The following is an 11,990-nucleotide window of genomic DNA, read 5'->3' as shown; positions in this document are numbered from 1 at the left end:
CATCCCGGTGCTCAGCATCTCAGTTCCCAGCCTCTGGCCCCGGCTCCCCACACCTGGATGCAATCACAGCTCCGGCAGGAGAATGGGAAAAAGCCCCAGATCCGCTTCACCAACAGCTGCTGTTTATTTACCGGGAATCCTCCTCCCGAGGAAAGGGAGCGGGGACGAAGCGCTCCCCAGCCCCGGGGCTGCCCCCGCGGGGCCGTGCGGGTGCGGGGGATGCCCCAGCGGGTGGGGATGCTCTTGACAGAGCTGTGAAAGGGCCGTGGCAGGTTCGGCCTTTCCCAGCGCAGCCCGGGGCCCGGGGGAAGCCCACATCTGTGTGCGGGGGAGCCGGGCAGCGCGGGGCTGCTGCGGGGGCGGCGGAAGCGGCCGTGGGGCTGCAGATCCCAGCGATGCCGCGGGGGCGGGGGGCGTTGTCAAAAAATGGCATTCTTCTCTGATTTTCTTTCTCTTCTTCTTCTCTTTTTTTTTTTTTTTTTTTTTTTTTCCCTAAAAAAAGAGGAAATCATACAAGCTCTGTAGTTAATTAAGCAAAAGACAGAAAGGCTGGGAAGTGCTGGGGTGCAACTATGAAAGCAATTCTGTTCCAAGGGGAGAGTGGGTTTGCTTCTTGACCTTCCCTCTCACGGTGACACGCTTAGCACTGGCCATGGGATGAGCCCTGAGGCTGGCAGGGCTGCTCTGTGTCCCCCTGTCACCCCCAGGCTCCCTCTGACCATCCCTGCAGATGTGAGAGGGGCTGAGCTCTGTTTCATTGCTGCCATCGGGTCTGTCACTGCAGCAGAGTGACTTATAGCCTCTGTCCCCTCCTTGGCAGCAGACTTGGGCATGTTCTGTCCCTGCTTTGGACTGTAGTTTTGTCTCTGCTTTTGTCTGCTGTAAAGAAACCAAGCAGTTCTTTGGCAGAGCAGCTCTGTAGACCATTACAGAGATTTGCAATACTCCTGCTTTTAACAGTGAATGAAAGGGCACAGGAGGCAGGAGCTAGAAGCTCCTCTTCTAGCCCTGGGATTAGGGCACTGATCCCAGAATTTGAGCTCTGCCACACCAGAGCAAGCAGGCATCCCTCAGGGGAAGGAGAAATATCCAAAGCTGTTTTTGCCATTGTGCTCCACTGAATGAAGGGAAGGAGAGCAAAGGGTAAAATTAAACTTGCACCCTGAGTCTGGAGATAAGTTTCCCCTGATTGTTGTCATTGGCCACACTGTTCCTTTCTCCTTTTCATAACCTGCTTGCTGTATTTGATTCCCCAACCTCCACCTGGCAATTACAGATCACAGCGAGCTTTTATGATCCTGAAATTTCCCTGTGACCACGAGCAATTTCTCATTGCCAATCTCTCTTGTCACTCTGCCTTTTGCCAGCAGCGCTTTGCACCTGCCTGAGCAAGGTCCCTCATCCCCCAGCACGGGGCTGAAAGGCCAGGATGTGTCCCCATGCACCAGCATGGCACTGAGAGATGCCCATGTTGTCCTAAATGGCTGAACACTGGTGTGAAAGGGACAAAGCCACTTCCAGCCACTTCCTGAGCCACTTCCATGCTATCCTAGGCTTGCTGAGGAGCAGAGCTCTTATCCTGGATGGGTTATTGCTGCTTTATTCCCTCCCATGTCACTGGACCTGGCTTTGACTGGGCTCTGCCTTGACCTATAGAGACCCCATCAGAAAAACGTGTGAGAGCTGCTGTCTGGGGAAAGCACCAGCCCTGGGGATCAGCAGTGAGATCCAGAAAAGCAGGAGCAAGGCTGGGATGAAGCTGCCACCCGAGCAGGGCCAGCCCTTTGGGCCACATTGGACAAACAAACACAGAGCCCGGGGCGGCGGGGGCTGTGACAAGTGACCCGGCCCCGCGGCTGCCACCTGCTGCTGCTGCACCCTGAGGCACCCCAGGGCTCCCGAGGGGATGGGAATGGTGGGACAGAGAGGAGGAGGGAAGGCTGTTCCTCGCAACTTTGGGAATGGGGCTGGAGCGAGGTCATATGCTGGAGAAATATTCTGGCAGAATAATAATGAAAATAAGCCTCACTAGATTTATTTTTAGTCCTGCTGATGATGCTGGGACTATTTAGGGCTGGCTGACACTGTGGTCTGGGGCTCTTTGACAAGCCTTGGTTATCTTGTGTTTTGTTCTTCGATCATAAAATTTGGTGGGAAAGAGAGAATATTTTCTGTGTGTTGGTCAAGGACCCCATGCCTAGCATGCCTGGGCCCTTTGGTGTAGCACATAATAAACACAAATAATAATTGACAAGGAATTTACTATGTCTGATGCAAGCTGGTCCAACAGGGAGAAGGAAATCTGCAGGATGACTGGTCAGTCCCACAGTGAGATGGATGCAGAGTCAAGCAGGTAACTCAGCAGACCACAGGGCAGAAGGTTCAAGTCTTTTTCAAATTCACATCAAAAATGTCAATGAGAAAAAGAAAACCTTTGTGGAGATGATATAAAGGTCAAAGAAGGAAAAAAGGCAGTAGGGTCTTGCTTTGGGCACACCAACAAGGGAGATGGGGCAGCTGGGTTTGAGTGGCAGTGGGCACTCCTGAAATCACACATGCTGCTGTGAATGGGTGAGGGGCTCTGGGATGAGTCCTAGAATTGCTGTGTGGGGTCAGGAATCAGCCTGGCACACAGCAAACCAGCAGCTCTTCCACTTCAATCCTCACAGAGAAACAGCTTCTAGGGAAACTTACACAAACCGCTTTTCTGATGTCTTTAAACCCTCCCTGCAAGACGGTTTGAGGGTAAACACATGCAGACCCATAAATTAACTGTAATAGCTGAAGGCCCATTGTGTAGGCAATGGCTTGCAGCAAACAGCAGCTACTCCTGCCCAACAATGCAAGGAAAGTCACCCTGCACATTTTTTATCATTTGACACAAAGTGCAGCTGCAGAAATACCTCAAACGGGATTTTACCAAAAGACAATCGTGTTCTTGCAGCTCTGCACATTTGAGAATAAACTTGTGGAGATAACAGGCCCAGGCTCACAGTGATAAACATGTCAAGATAATTAAAATTATGTCTTTCTTCTAATAGAAAGGGCAAGATCCTAATCTGATGTAAGATGCTGTAGCTCTGTATGGTCAGTGGAGTCACTCCTGCTCACCCCACTGGAGACTGGGCCCATGGAATTGGCAGCAATGAAATGAGATCCAGCAACCAGGCTCTGCAAATGCAGCATGGTCAGAGAGGTCACAGTTTGGTTGTGTGTGCCAAATTCTCATCTTTCCCAATCCAAAATAAATCTGGGATTTTTGTATGTGTGTGCAGATGTCACTTAGGAGCTAAGCTGAAGGCAGACAAGCTGCCTGTGCAATCCAGGAGCCAGCTTTCGGGGATAAAAGGTCTGGATGCTAAGCAAAGGAATCAAGTGAATTTTCAAAGTGGGAATTAGTCCAAATTTGGACAAGAGGTTGTTGCAGAGATCGGGGCAGCAGGGTCACACACATGTTTGGGAAGGGCTGTGGGCAGATTTCACTGGGATGAGAAACAACAAAATCCACAAGAAATGCTGCACCAGGCTCTTGGAGGACTTACAAGCAGGGAGAAGTGCTGGAAAAATAGCAGCCTGAAGCAGAAAGCCTGGAGGAGCCTCTGGCAGCAGGAGGGGAGAGCAAGCAGGCAGGATTGCCCTGCAGAGGAGGAGCAGGAGCGTGCACAGGGCCGGTGTCGGGGCTTGTCTGCACAGAGCAGCACAGCAAAGCTGCTATTGTGGAATAAAATATGCTGGAATGTGGACACGCCTATTCCAGAATAAAGCTGCTTTTTCCTAATTTAACTTAATCCACTATTTGTTTTTATTATTTTTATCATCATCAGATGCAGCTAATTTGGAAAAGCTGTTCCAATTAATTTCCCTGCATAGACAAGCAGCTACACGCTGGAAAGCCTTTGTCTGCTCAGTGGCAGTCTGACCAGCAGCTTCTATTCATTTCAAAACCAGATGCTTTCTTCTCCCCTCTGACTATTTTTTGTACTTTGTCTCACCAGACCATGAAGGGAACAGGAATGGGAATTCCTCCCGGGAGTGTGGAGCCTGGTAGCCCTGTTTATGGGAGGTAGAGCAGGGAAAAAATGTTATTTAAAGTGAGGGAATAAAGAACCTCAGGACAACAAGACTCCAGGGGAATGGTCAAGGAGGCCATGATGACTTCATGGATAACCACAAGGGACTTGGCATAAGGTAGTTTCTGCCACCATTCTCTTAGAACTATTTAAGCCATGGGTAGTGCACAGCCTGAGACATCAGCAGGGGCACAGGAGCTGGAGCACAGTGGGCTGTCCATGTTGGAGAGATCTAAACCTTGAGTCAGGCCCAGAAGAGCAGCTGTTGGTGGCACCAGTCTGTGCTCAGGTTCCAGCAGGTCCCTTGGATGCATCCACAGTGCTGGACAGTGGGAGCACCCCATGCCTGGGGGGGCTGTGGTGGCTGTGCTGCTCCCAGAGATCCAGAGCTGGCTCTTGCCGAGCCCAGATGTTGCAGAGGAAGCTGCTGAAGAATGATCCATCCTTTCCTTTGGCTCGGAGATCAAAGCAGCTCACAGGAGCTCGGGGCTATGAGTAACTCATTAACCAGCACTCAGCCACTGCCCTACTGGTTTTGAAGAGTTCCTTCACCAGCCCCCCTTCAGCTTTCAGCCAGAGAAAGATAACCTGGGGGAAGCCTGCACACAGGGAAAAACCAAGACACAAACCCCTGACCCAAACTGATTTTTCTCCCTCTGATTTCTCCCTCTGTCTCTTTTCCTACTTTTTCTTCTTCCACCCTTTTTTCTTGGAGACTCCATCATCTCCTCACTTCATCCCACATGGTCTTGTCCTCTGGTACTTCAGATATTTGGCCCATCCTCCTTCTGACTGGCAAGTGTTGGGAGGCCACAGCTGCACATTCATCTCCAAAAGCAACCTGAAAACAGTCCAGTCCATCATCCCCTGTGCTCTGGGCAGTGAAGCCCATGCCAGCAGGAAGAGTCAACCATATCCATTGTTTGTGTGGCAGGGAGCTTGCAGGAAAGACACTGGGGAGAAGGATGGAAGCTAAAACCCCAACTTTTCTGCCAGGTGTTGGGTGCACATAAAAAGATGGAAGCAGCTGGAAGGAAGGACAGCAAATTTTCCTCCTTTCTAGGCAATTCCTACACTGTTTGTACAGTCCCTTTCCCTCCCAAAGCTTGATATTGAGAGACAAAATCAATGCCTAAAAATGTTGCTGCAGGACTGTTGTGAGCTATTTCAGCACAAAATCAAGTTCTGATCTGGCTCAGTGCCTCTCTTTTCCTGTCTCTCTCTGTACCTTACAGCAGACTGCATTTAGGAGAGGCTCAAGAGTGAACTCCCCATGCCCAGCCTCTCATTACTCAAAAACTGAAGTCTTCTGCCCCACCAATGTTTTTGTCCCCTCTTGCCCAGTGCTTGCTGAGCTGTACCTCCCTGCCAGCAAAGCCGGGTACATTGTAGGGGCAGGCTCACACAAAAACAACGGCGTCAGTAAACGGGATGTGCTGCCAGCCCCCCTCCCTCCTCCCGTGAGGCTTTGTACGGTCCTGATTTCCACACAGAGACTCTGATCTGCAAGTTTTATTCATGACCATAAAACAGAGATTAGCTCTTATCTCTGGCACGCAGCAATATCAGGCACCAGCCCTTGCTCCAGAGCTTTGGCAGCCGAGGACCAGAGCAGCACACGAAGAGGAACTTCTTGGAAAAGGAGGAGGAGGAGGTGAACAACATGGGGAAAACCAGTGGTGGGAGGTGAACATGAAGGATGGGGTGATGCCAGCCTGCCCAGGGAGCCCTGAGAGGCAGGGGAGGAAGCTGTGATTAGACAGCAGCATCTGCAATCAAGAGCAGGAAGCGCGAGCGCCGGGAAACGCTCGCCGCTCTCCTGAGCGCGATAAACCCCGAGTTCCCCGTGGAGAGGCACCAGCCCTTCCGTGCCCCCTGGCACCGTGCCCAGCCAGCAGCACCCAGCTCTGGGCATGCAGGGAGCTGGTCCTTGATGCAGAACCACTGGAAGTGTTCCCCTTGGTTTCCAGTGGCCACTGATTGCCAGGGAATCAGAATTCCCCAAGCCTGTTGGTCTATAACATGGCTGGCCCAGCAGGGAAGGGTTCCCTGCATCAATCCTTGGCTTTTCCTGGCAGCGGGGTAGGGTTGTACCTGGATGGAGCAGCTGTGTAGACAGGCAAAGACCCAGGGCTGGTTTGGAGCCTTACTCACAGCAAGACAAACAAAGCTCTGCTTGCACAGGGGTTTGGATTGATTCAGCACTGGAGTGTGTGGGATCAGGCTCTGATTATCAGATGGCTGCAGGAGAAAAAGAGCAAGAGATGGAGAGGGAGAGAGGATAGGTGAGGAATTAAAAATTAAAGACAAAGAAAGCAAGCCAAAAGAGAAAGAAAATAAAGGAAGGAAAAAAGGACAGAAGGAAGAGAAAAAAGAGAAGAAGAGAAGAGGAGAGAAGAGAAGAGAAGAGAAGAGAAGAGAAGAGAAGAGAAGAGAAGAGAAGAGAAGAGAAGAGAAGAGAAGAGAAGAGAAGAGAAGAGAAGAGAAGAGAAGAGAAGAGAAGAGAAGAGAAGAGAAGAGAAGAGAAGAGAAAGAAAAGAAAAGAAAAGAAAAGAAAAGAAAAGAAAAGAAAAGAAAAGAAAAGAAAAGAAAAGAAAAGAAAAGAAAAGAAAAGAAAAGAAAAGAAAAGAACTCCTTTTGAAAGCCCTAAACCTGCCTCTTTATCTCCCTAATCTGTATTTTCCCCCCAGAGCCTCTTTCTGTACAGGATGAAAGCAGATTTCTTCTCTTTATTTTCGCTTTCTGTGTCCTTTAGGAAGGCATTTGCTCGAGACTAATTGAATTTTCTGCCCGTGAAGAGAAGGACACGACACAGAGTGAGTTAAAGTCCGACACCAGGACAGGGCGCAGGAGCCGTGTTAACTGGTGTGGGGAACAGCCCCTCACTTAACAAAAGTGTTTAATTCTGTCCCCTCTTGTTAAGAAGGGGCGGAAGGAGGGGATATTTATTCTGTTCTTTTCTCAAGGTTTTTCCTTTCGGGTCACAAAGTGCCCCCCACGCTCCTGGCCCCCCTCCTCTCCCCGCTTTTGTGGCAGCAGCAGCTGGTGGGTTGCAAAGGGGACAGGCTTTGTCTTTTGACACACTTGAACATTTCTGCACAGAGCTGGGGAAACCTTTCCCTTCCCACCTCTCGCCTTTACGGGCAAGAAGGAGGGAGCGAGGGGCAAGTGGTGGAGGAGTTATGACCGAGGGGATAAAACGGCACAAAGGGCTGTGGAGCCACGGTGGACGAGGGCTCGGGGCTGGACTGTGAGGGGTTGTGGTGAGCAGATGGTGACAGGCCAAGGGAGGGGGTGTGGGATGGCCCTGAATGCCAGGGAGGCTTGTGCCGAGCAACCTGTTGAAGGGAGAAGGGAAAAAAGCAAAGCAAGAGGCGGCAACTCCACAAAGGAGAGTGCGGTGGCTGCCTCTTCCCAAATCCAACAAAGGAACCTCTTCTGTCCCTTTGTCGCCCTTCCAGTCTTGGGCCCCAGTTAATCTTCTGGCCTGACACGTGGAGGATTCGCTTGGTTTGTGCTACAAGTCCATAAACCAGCTCCTTTTTTCTGCCAGCAGCACCCTTGATTCCTCCACAAAGGTTGTGCAAACCCTGCAGTGCCTCCAGGAAGGATGTGCAAACCCCTTGGTCTCTCCACACCTCCTCCAGGGATGGGACAACAGCTGATCCTCAAGAATGGGTGAGATGTAGCCGAGTTTGACAGCAGGGCTTGAAGAATGTCCTGGTGCAGCCCTGGGGCAGTGGCCTCAGACTGTAATGAGATCAGGCTCCTGGCAGGTATGAGCAGGAAATTGGGGCTTGACCCCTGATCTGACCCCACAGCAGTCAGTGTAACCTGCCTGTGTCCACCCTGCACTGTAGGGACTTGCAGGCTGGGAGTGGTCCCAGCACCTTCTCTGTCCTAGGCAAAATTGAAAGCAGGAATAGTAAAATGTCTTTAAAGTAAGAAAATGAAACCCACCTCTCTCATGAGCTCACAGCTTGATTTGGAGACTACATCCTTCCACTGCTCTCCCCATGACCAAGAAGCTCATATAAGACCCCCAGACCTGTTCCTGGGACAGCAACTTTTTTTTTCTGCAGCAAAAACCAATCCCTTGCAGCCTAATTGCTGTTAGTGGGTGTTCACCTACAGTGCTCCCCAACAGCCTGCACAGGGAGATGCAATGTGGACACTGGAGACTCCCAAATTGCAGCCAGTGGTCTGATTAAAGCCTGTCCAGCTCTCTCTTTTACTGGTGCAAGCCAGCAGCTTCAGTGTGTGGACACTGAGGTAAAACCAGTATGAAGTGAGCGACAGCAGAGGTGTGAATTTTAACCTTTGTGTGGCACTGTACAGAGACACAAAGCTTTGGGAAATGCCTGTTTCCGCAGGAGCTTTCAGGAGAGCCCTTATGAATGGAAAATAAATAGATACATTCATTATCCAAATTGTCTTATTTTTGTGGTGCCTCTTGAGTAAACCCACTTCTGAGGCTGTCCTAATTGCTTTGCAATAGAGCAGAGATAAATATTTATCAAACAGCTGCATCAGGAAACCACAGTTCAGAGAACCAGTATCGGGTGATGTGTCTCAGGAAGGATGAGTCTGAGTGGTTTTAGCTTTGCTGACCTGCCAGGCTTCCTCCCTGACACAAGATAGAGCATCACCCAAGCCCAGACCCTCCTGGCACCACACCAGTCCCTTAGCATCACTTGGAACTGGTCACACAGCGCCTTTGGAGGACTCTTCTCAATTCTGGAGTGCCCCCGTTGCCCCATTCCATTGACCTGGTGTTTTCTGACACCTTTTCTTCCTTTGACTTCATGGCCTCTCTTGCTTTCTATTAAAAACCCCAGAAACGTGGCCCATATTCCTCTGGGACGCCCAGTGCTAAAAGAGGCCCACATGCAAATATTTAGCTGCACTAATATTAGCGCAGAAACATCCGACCAGATGGCAGCGTTTCTAGGTCTCACTGTGCAAAACTGGCTCTTCAAAATAAAACAGACTATGACAGAGCTCTGTGACCACTTGCCAGTTCCTGAAATCCCAGACCACTGTACTGAGGCAGCTGGATACACAGGACAAGGGCTTTCTAGCATCTTGCACATCCTCTCAGCCAGTGGTGTTTCAACTAAAAAGAGGGGAAATGATAACAAAAACCAAATTTTGAAGTTCGGAGTGTTAGAGGAGAGGGCTGGCTTGCATGGGTCTGGAGAAAGGGTGTGCAGGTCTCCTCTTGCTCCAGGCATTCCTGATCCCTCAGTAGAAGGGTGGCATTTTGCATTAACCACAATTAACATGTGCTGTCCACAGCTGGAGAGGGCAAAAATTCCTCTGCGATTGTTGATTGCATTGAGCAGCCTCAAGAGCAAAGAAGAGCAGAATTTCCTCTTCTGCACAACTTGTGCCCGTCCTTTAAAAAACTTGTCCTCCCAGCAGTGCTCTCTGAAGCTGGAAATGCCCAAAGAGATGATCACAATGCCGAGCACGAGCCAGCTGAATGCCGCTCTGAAGCTCAGATGGATGACGTTCCCATTTAATTGGGAGCGGGTGTTTCTTGACTCGTGCAAAGGGCATGCTATTTTTATAATGGTCTGGTTCCAGATCACAGCCTCCCCGTGTTAGGCTCTGCACATACATCTAATGAAAGCCAGGTCCTGCCTAGAAGCCCATACAATGGGCTCAGAGTTGGGAAGAGCGCTCTGAAGCCTCTCACCCAGGGGCTTTGCGAGGTTGCCCACCAGGGTCTGTTTTTTCCATCCTCACTCATGTCAGAGAAGTTAAATATTTACTGGAGCTATTAAATATTTATGCTAAGTTGGTCCTCCCGTGGGGAGGCATCCTATGGCTAACTCCAGGGGGTCTGCAGCCAATTCACTCACGTGTCTGTACTAAGCTCAGTCCTGCTCCAGAGGGAAAACAACAGGGAATTCACGGGGCTGCCATGCACTCTAGGGAAGGGAAATCCACGGTTTTGGCTACAATAATTTTATTGGTGGCTCTTTGGATGTCTTCCTTAAAGATAAGTCCCTCATGAAAGTGTGGGTTTCTCTTTGCTCTCCTTTCACCCCATGGCTTGCAATGCCGCCTCAACCCTATTGTGTGGGAAGCTGAGTGAGAACATCCAGACCCATCTCCAGCTCTGTTCATTCTTCCAGCAGGTCTCCAGCACCTCCAGAGAGCAGGAGGACTTGAGGAAGAGCGTTTCTATTCAACAGCATCCAAGGAGACCCATGGTCAACATGGTGAGAGCCTGAAATGTGGCAGTGCCAAAGCAAAAACCAAATGGGAGAAGCCTCGTCCCACCCGTTGGGAGCCAGCGCCGATCCTGGGACAAGGTCCCTGCTCCCATCCACCAGAGTGGGTTAATGCTGCTGCAGCTCCCTGCTGGAACAGGGCCAGAGGAAAAAGGCTCCACCATTTCCCGGTCTGCCTGGAAAACAGGCCAGCTGTTTTCTCCAGCAGCAGAAGGTTGTTTATTCTGGGCCAGATTCAACAGCGCGTTGTCCCCCCAGCCCCGCTCTCCAGCCTGCGGTGAGGCTGAAGGGCACAACCTGCCCGGGGGGAGCCGGGCACTCTCCCACCTGGTGTGACCCCTCCCTGGGCGCCACTCTGCCCTTTCTGTCCCCATCCCTTTCCTTTCCTCGTCTGGCTCCAAGCAGGGCTGGGGACGCCCTTTCCTGCCTGGCACCCGGCTGGCCCGACAGCAGACGCGGTGCTGCCAAGCACCACCACACCGCTTCCCCTCCGCAATCCTGGCCAAACCCCGCCACGTTCTCATCCTCTCTGCTGCACTATCAACCTGAAAAACGTGCCTGGGGGAGAAAGAAGGACTAAAGAAAGGAAAAAGAAAGGAAGAAAGGAACCAGCCTTTGGCTCAGGCGTGCCAAAGGGAGCATGAGCGCGCGCGGGCTTGGCTCCCTTCCTCGCCAGCTCTTTTCCCAGCAGAGCCATAAGGGACAGGGCGAGTACAATTGTGAGTGGAGCAGGTCCCAGCGGCTCAGCTGGCTCTGGGCTGGGATAGCCAAGGGACACTGAGTGCTCCACAGAGACATATTTCCAAAATAAAGTCATTCTGGTGCTCCTCCAGCCCCGCCAGCCACCCAACAGCTCGCCGCAAAGCATCGCTGCCGCCCCCACAGCCAAAATAAAGCTGTGAGGGGCCCTGACCCTGCAGAGGCGAGGCTGAGTGCTCCCCAGGCAGCCCCTTCCTCCAGCCACAGTGGTTCTCAGTGTGAAGAGCAGCACGGGGCTTGGCCGGATGCACACTCAGCCCCCACAGCCTTCCCAGCACAGCCCTCTGCCCTGTCTCCTCTTCCTCCTGTCCTCTCCATCTCCCATTTCTCCCATGAGCTTTCTTTGCCATCCACGCTCTGGTGATGGGACAGATGCAGTCTGTGCATCAGCCTGGTTTGCTTGCTGCAGGCTGAGCCTGGCTTATCCTGAACACAGGTGGATGTTTGGAGCCCACAATATGGATGACATTGGTGAAGGGTAGCTGAGAGGAGCAATCTGAGCCTGTTCCTCAGCTCACAGAGCTGCATCGTGCACCCAGCCTGCTGCAGAGGGGTTCTGTGGCTTTGCTTGCTGCAGGACAATTTTGAGGACACAATCCATGGGTGTGAGATACCAGTTGTTCTGGGAGAGGGCTCCACAGGAACTTGACAGCTGAAAGTCAAGGCTGGGAGAGGTTTGAAGTCATCCCAGGAGATGGAGTTGTGAAACCCAGATGCAGAGCCTTCAGGGTCCCACTTGTTCACCTCAACCTGTCCAATGCCCCAAGTGCTCCACAATCAGGTGCCAAACTCCTTCTCCATTTCTCAGCAGCCCCACAACCAATGCCCTCCACGTCCACACACGTGCACAAAGAGCAAACCCTGTCCATCTGCTCTTCCATGGGACCCCACTCATTTAACACTGGTCTAGAGGTTCTGG

General features: G+C 51.4%; 1 long non-coding RNA gene across 1 annotated transcript; it reads left to right on the top strand.

Moving 5' to 3' along the window:
- The first annotated feature begins 5,575 nt into the window (after positions 1-5,575).
- On the top strand, positions 5,576-11,315 carry LOC135281632 (uncharacterized). The gene is made up of 4 exons (XR_010348221.1): positions 5,576-5,724; positions 6,826-6,886; positions 7,627-7,748; positions 10,214-11,315. It is a non-coding gene; the product is annotated as an uncharacterized LOC135281632 (long non-coding RNA).
- The last annotated feature ends 675 nt before the right edge of the window (positions 11,316-11,990 follow it).

This window comes from Passer domesticus, chromosome 15, assembly GCF_036417665.1.
Source record: "Passer domesticus isolate bPasDom1 chromosome 15, bPasDom1.hap1, whole genome shotgun sequence".
Taxonomy (NCBI): domain Eukaryota; kingdom Metazoa; phylum Chordata; class Aves; order Passeriformes; family Passeridae; genus Passer; species Passer domesticus.
Note: the sequence above shows the minus strand (reverse complement) of the source record. Positions and strands in the feature narration are given on the sequence as shown.